Genomic DNA, 6,729 nt, shown 5'->3' with positions numbered 1-6,729 from the left:
TGTTATTGGAGGAATTAGAGGGTAGTAAATGGGATATAATAGGGCTCAGTGAGGTTAGGAGGACAAAAGAAGCATATACAGTGCTAAAAAGCGGGCATGTACTGTGTTACCGGGGCTTAGCAGAGAGACGAGAACTAGGAGTCGGATTCCTCATTAATAAGGAAATAGCTGGTAACATACAGGAATTCTGTAGCATTAACGAGAGGGTGACAGGTCTTGTTGTGAAGCTTAATAAGAGGTACAAATTGAAGGTGGTACAAGTCTATGCCCCTACATGCAGTCATGATTACCAGGAAGTCGAAAGCTTTTATGAAGACGTGGAATCGGCGATGGGTAAAGTCAAAACAAAATACACTATACTGATGGGCGACTTGAATGCCAGGGTAGGCAAGAAGCAGGCTGGAGAAAAGTCAGTGGGGGAATATGGCATAGGCTCTAGGAATAGCAGAGGAGAATTATTAGTAGAGTTTGCAGAACAGAATAATATGCGGATAATGAACACCTTTTTCCGCAAGCGGGTTAGTCGAAAGTGGACGTGGAGGAGCCCGAATGGTGAGACTAGAAATGAAATCGACTTCATACTCTGCGCGAACCCTGGCATCATACAAGATGTAGACGTGCTCGGCAAGGTACGCTGCAGTGACCATAGAATGGTAAGAACTCGAATTAGCCTAGACTTGAGGAGGGAACGGAAGAAACTGGTACACAAGAAGCCAATCAATGAGTTAGCGGTAAGAGGGAAACTAGAGGAATTCCGGATCAAGCTACAGAACAGGTACTCGGCTTTAACTCAGGAAGAGGACCTTAGTGTTGCAGCACTGCACGACAATCTCATGGGCATCATTAAGGAGTGCGCAATAGAAGTCGGTGGTAACGCCGTTATACAGGAAACCAGTAAGCTATCGCAGGAGACGAAAGATCTGATCAAGAAACGCCAATGTATGAAAGCCTCTAACCCTACAGCTAGAATAGAACTGGCAGAACTTTCTAAGTTAATCAACAAGCGTAAGACAGCGGACATCAGAAACAATAATATGGATAGAATTGAACAGGCTCTCAGGCACGGAGGAAGCCTAAAAACAGTGAAGTAGAAACTAGGAATAGGCAAGAATTAGACGTGTGCGTTAAGAGACAAAGCCGGCAATATCGTTACCAATATGGATGAGATAGTTCAAGTGGCTGAGGAGTTCTATAGAGATTTATACAGTACCAGTGGTACCCACGACGATAGTGGAAGAGAGAATAGCCTAGAGGAATTCGAAATCCCACAGGTAACGCCAGACGAAGTAAAGAAAGCCTTAGGAGCTATGCAAAGGGGGAAGGCGGCTGGGGAGGATCAGGTAACAGCAGATTTGTTGAAGGATGGTGGTCAGATTGCTCTAGAGAAACCGGCCACCCTGTATACGCAATGCCTCATAACCTCGAGCGTACCGGAATATTGGAAGAACGCTAACATAACCCTAATCCATAAGAAAGGGGACGCCAAAGACTTGAAAAATTATAGACCGATCAGCTGACTGTCCGTTGCCTACAAAGTATTTACTAAGGTAATCGCAAGTAGAATCAGGAACACCTTAGACTTCTGTCAACCAAAGGACCAGGCAGGATTCCGTAAAGGCTACTCAACAATAGACCATATTCACACTGTCAATCAAGTGATAGAGAAATGTGCAGAATATAACCAACCCTTATATATAGCTTTAATTGATTACGAGAAAGCGTTTGATTCAGTCGAAACCTCAGCAGTCATGGAGGCATTACGGAATCAGGGTGTAGATGAGCCATATGTAAAGATACTGGAAGATATCTATAGCGGCTCCACAGCCACCGTAGTCCTCCACAAAGAAAGCAACAAAATCCCCTATAAAGAAAGGCATCAGACAGGGAGATACAATATCTCCAATGCTATTCACAGCATGTTTACAGGAGGTATTCAGAGGCCTGGAGTGGGAAGAATTGGGGATAAAAGTTGATGGAGAATACCTTAGCAACTTGCGATTCGCTGATGATATTGCCTTGCTTAGTAACTCAGGAGACCAATTGCAATGCATGCTCACTGACCTGGAGAGGCAAAGCAGAAGGGTGGGTCTGAAAATTAATTTGCAGAAAACTAAAGTATTGTTTAACAGTCTCGGAAGAGAACAGCAGTTTACGATAGGTAGCGAAGCACTGGAAGTGGTAAGGGAATACATCTACTTAGGGCAGGTAGTGACCACGGATCCGGATCATGAGACTGAAATAACCAGAAGAATAAGAAAGGGCTGGGGTGCGTTTGGCAGGCATTCTCAAATCATGAACAGCAGGTTGCCACTATCCCTCAAAAGGAAAGTGTATAACAGCTGTGTGTTACCAGTACTCACATATGGGGCAGAAACCTGGAGGCTTACGAAAAGGGTTCTGCTGAAATTGAGGACGACGCAACGAGCTATGGAAAGAAGAATGATGGGTGTAACGTTAAGGGATAAGAAAAGAGCAGATTGGGTGAGGCAACAAACGCGGGTAAAGGACATCTTAGTTGAAATCAAGAAAAAGAAATGGGCATGGGCAGGACATGTAATGAGGAGGGAAGATAACCGATGGTCATTAAGGGTTACGGACTGGATTCCAAGGGAAGGGAAGCGTAGCAGGGGGCGGCAGAAAGTTAGGTGGGCAGATGAAATTAAGATGTTTGCAGGGACAACATGGCCACAATTAGTACATGACCGGGGTAGTTGGAGAAGTATGGGAGAGGCCTTTGCCCTGCAGTGGGCGTAACTAGGCTGATGATGATGATGATGATGATTTGTTGCCCATACATTTGGCAGTGGAATCTGCTGCAAGCGCTTTCTTTCTGCTGATAATGAACACGAACTTTTGTTGGGGTTCATTTTGAACCCATTTTCCTCTGCCCAGTTAGAAGCCTTGTTTAGGCACGGTTGCGCATGTCTCTCACATTAGGTAGCAGGATTTCATACCTATATGTATGTCGTCTACGTAGACGGAATAAAAAATACCTGGTGGTAATGATGTACGAACCGTGTCCATCTTAACGACAAAGAGCGTGCAACCGAGTACGCCTCCCTGGGGTACCCGATTTTCCTATATTAATGTATGCGATAGTGCATTGCCTATTTTTACACGGAATGTACGGTTGTTAAGGATGCCTCGGATGCCAAGCGCCTACAGGTCGCGCAGGATTCCGTAACTCCAAGTTGTATCGTGCGCCTTTTTCATATTGAGAAACATGGATAAGAAGGATTGTTTATGTACGATGGCGTCGCTGATGTTTGCTTCATTGCGCACTAGATGGTCGGTTGTGGGTCGTCCTTCTCTACAACCACACAGATATGAATCAAGAATTTCGTTTGACTGACGGAAGTGTAAAAGATGGCGGTTTACCATATTTTCTAAATATTTACAAATGCAGCTTCTGAGGGCGATTAGCCGGTAACTTGTTACTAATGCGGGGTCTTTTGCCTTGTTTCAGAATCGGGAGGACAAGAGCTTCTTTCCCTGCAGTAGGAAGGTCGTTTGACATACCCACACGAGAACAATCTCGCTAAACGTAGCCATATGAGAATCTCGTTCAGTGACAATGAGGTCCACTCGAACAGATGTAACGTACAAGAAGTAGTTAAGTCTAGGGAGGAATAATAGCGCACACTAGTTCTCGTACAACTGTCATACATATTTTTTCAATAGGGAACACCAGTTTCCTGGATGAAAGACCTCTACAAAGCATGGCCCACCTTTACACGAAAGATGCGATTAGAAACGTAACTTTGGGTGAATCTCAAGATACTGCCGCGGACACCAATAGCGGAAATGTCCCGGATAATAACGGAGCGTCATGCGGTGTCACATGCTTTCTCCAAATCGAGAAATGCGGAGAGAAAAAACTGTTTGTACATGAAGGCATCCCTTATATTTGCCTTAATGAGCGCAAGCTGGTCTGAAGTCGACCTTCCTTCTCTGAAATCACACTTCTAAGGATATACAGGTTTTCCCGCTAATTTATTTCAAGCGCTAGTCAATTTATTCCGAGCGCCACATAATTTATTCCAAGTACCAGTTAGTTTAATCGAAGTGCCAGTGATTTTAATCCTAGCGCCACTAAATTTAATAAAAATGCAAGTGGATTTTATCCAGGCATAACGGAATTCATGAACCTCTCAATTTCAAGACTTCTGGAAATTTCCGAGCATCTTGTGAGTTAACACCTTGAAAATGAAAGAGCGAGGTCAAACACCAGTAGCTTTCTCGCCATGTGACTAACGACAACTTTTGGAGGTTTTTAATTTCTACTTCCTTATCAGAGTGACACAGCAGATAGCAATTCTCCAAATTAAATGAGAGGAAACGTCTGCATGAGTACGTTGAGTTAATGATACACATGCAATTTCGTCATGACTGTCAAACGGAACAGTCAAGAGTGATTCAATGATATTCACTAGACACTCGCCGGACGGCCTCGGTCACTAGCGAATACGACTCACAATTCTACTGTGCTATCCACAGCCTCCAATCAAACACCTTTTCATGGATACCACTAAAACACTCGTGAATAACATTTGGTCGCATAATACACCTAAGTCATATGATCGAGTCACTAGTGATCACAACTGTAATACAATGCGCAGTTCAGGATTCTCAATGTTTTGCACAGTATAACCTTATACATATAAATTGAAATGCGATGAAACGAGTGACTTACTATGCCTACTATAAACTCGTATGCTTATGTCACTGGTGAATATAATTCACCTATTTTACTATCACTGAGGCAGCTGTCACTCGTGAGTGCTGTGATCAAGCTGTAGCAATATGATCACGTTTGTGTTGCCACTGCTTACTGACACTGCCGAGTTTTAGTGATCACTAGTGATGCGCTCCCTGCGATGTTCTTCAACTTTCATGCAGAACAGTGTCATAGATATCAAATGAAGAGTCATTCAGACGGCGATTCAATAACTATAGTTTAGTAAGTATAGGATATACTAAAATTTAGTCACTAGTGATGAAGAATCACTTTGTGTAGTGCGATGGTCACAACCATCATCCATGCATGTCGTCAATGGTATAAATGAAAGTATCAATAAATGAGAGGTTTATTCAGTCAACATTGCTGTTTGACATCACAGAGCCATTACTGATCACAAGCAATAAGCTGTATACGGTGTTCTTGTACTTTTATGCCGCATAGTGTCATGCATGTCAAATGATAAATTATTCGAACGATGATTCAAGATTAACAACCTGGCGATGCTAAGAAATCGTCACTAGTGATCACGAATCACTTTTTTTGGTGTGACAGTCGCAGTCACTATTTGTTCACTTTGCAATAGGTATGAATGTTTTTCCTTAATTACTTTCCTCGGAGATTGCTGATGTGATCGAATTACTGGTGGTCAATGCTGACTATGTTCACTTTAATTTTCTTGCCTACTCACAAATCACAGCATCATGGACATAAAATGACAGGTCGCTCAAAAGGTGATTCAGTTAGGACAATTATGAACTGAGAAGTTTGAGCCAATAGTAAATATCAATAACCTTTTTACTATTTTAGCGTTTACTTGTACGTGTTGCAATTGAGTAATGTTTCAGTAAACCAGAAATAATTTGAAGAATGTAACGAGCATCAATGAGTCATTCGGAATAAATAGTCATTTTGCACAGTTCTGTGCTGTAGGGTATTTACAATCCTTAACTTCCAGGGTATCCCATGAAAACTCGTTAGCAGAGTAATTAAAGTATACTGTGTATGATCTCCTGTGCCTTAGTCTCTGGAGACGACAGATCACATCGCATTTCTCATACGTCGCACATATGTTAACTGCGGTAATACGCTAAGTAGTGAACACGACGGGGTTCACGGTGCTTTACAACTCGTAAATTAGTAAAAAGGGCGACAACAAAGGACGAAACGTCCAACAGGGATAAAATGGACACATAATCGCTCAAGATGCAATCGGTAAGAACGGCTTTACAATAATAATACAAAAAAGGCCTCACGCCTCTTGAAAAACAAGCATACATTTGTGCACTACAATTAGTTTTTTGTTTTCCTTCACTTAAAAAGGAGCGTACTAATAACAGCTAAATCATAAATGCCGAGAACTGTTGTATTTATTTTGCTTTGAGGCGTTCTTGTGCGCTTGGTTTCTTTCAGGGAGAGCTTAATTTGTAAATATGGCCTTGCCTATCATCTCTCTCAGTTGTTGCTTGTGAACATCAGTCAGGTTCATCGTAGTGGATGCTCTCTTCTTGCCAATATTCCTGTATAAATCTCTTCACTGTGTGCGTCCGCTGGATACGCGCTTGTAAAGAAAAGGCTAGGCATTGCTGAGATTCATCAATGACTGACAAGAGTGGCGAATCTTGAACTGCGGGAAAGCTTACACGCGCGACCACCATGAGCCTGCCACTTCCGTTTTTGGACGTTAAGAAGCCCTTCGAATGGCCACAGTGAATTTTCCCGTTTGAGCATCATAGTTTCGCTTCATGTATTTGCCATATGCTGCTGACTAGGCAAAAGAAAGAACGTCCCTATACATTTTAACGCGACAGCGTTCAGGAGCTCGTGTCGCAGAAAAGCCGGTGTCGTCGGCTTCGGCGGCGTTTCATAAATAATGGCGGAAGGCAAATGGCGGAAGGCAATTCGTAAATAAAAATAACTTGCAAGATTGGCTGGGTGGCAATCAAACCAGGGTCTCCGGAGTGCTAGACGGAGACATTACCACTCAGCCA

Source organism: Dermacentor variabilis, chromosome 5, assembly GCF_050947875.1.
Source record: "Dermacentor variabilis isolate Ectoservices chromosome 5, ASM5094787v1, whole genome shotgun sequence".
NCBI classification, from domain to species: domain Eukaryota; kingdom Metazoa; phylum Arthropoda; class Arachnida; order Ixodida; family Ixodidae; genus Dermacentor; species Dermacentor variabilis.
The sequence above is the reverse complement of the archived record's forward strand: the minus strand, read 5'-3'. Positions refer to the sequence as shown.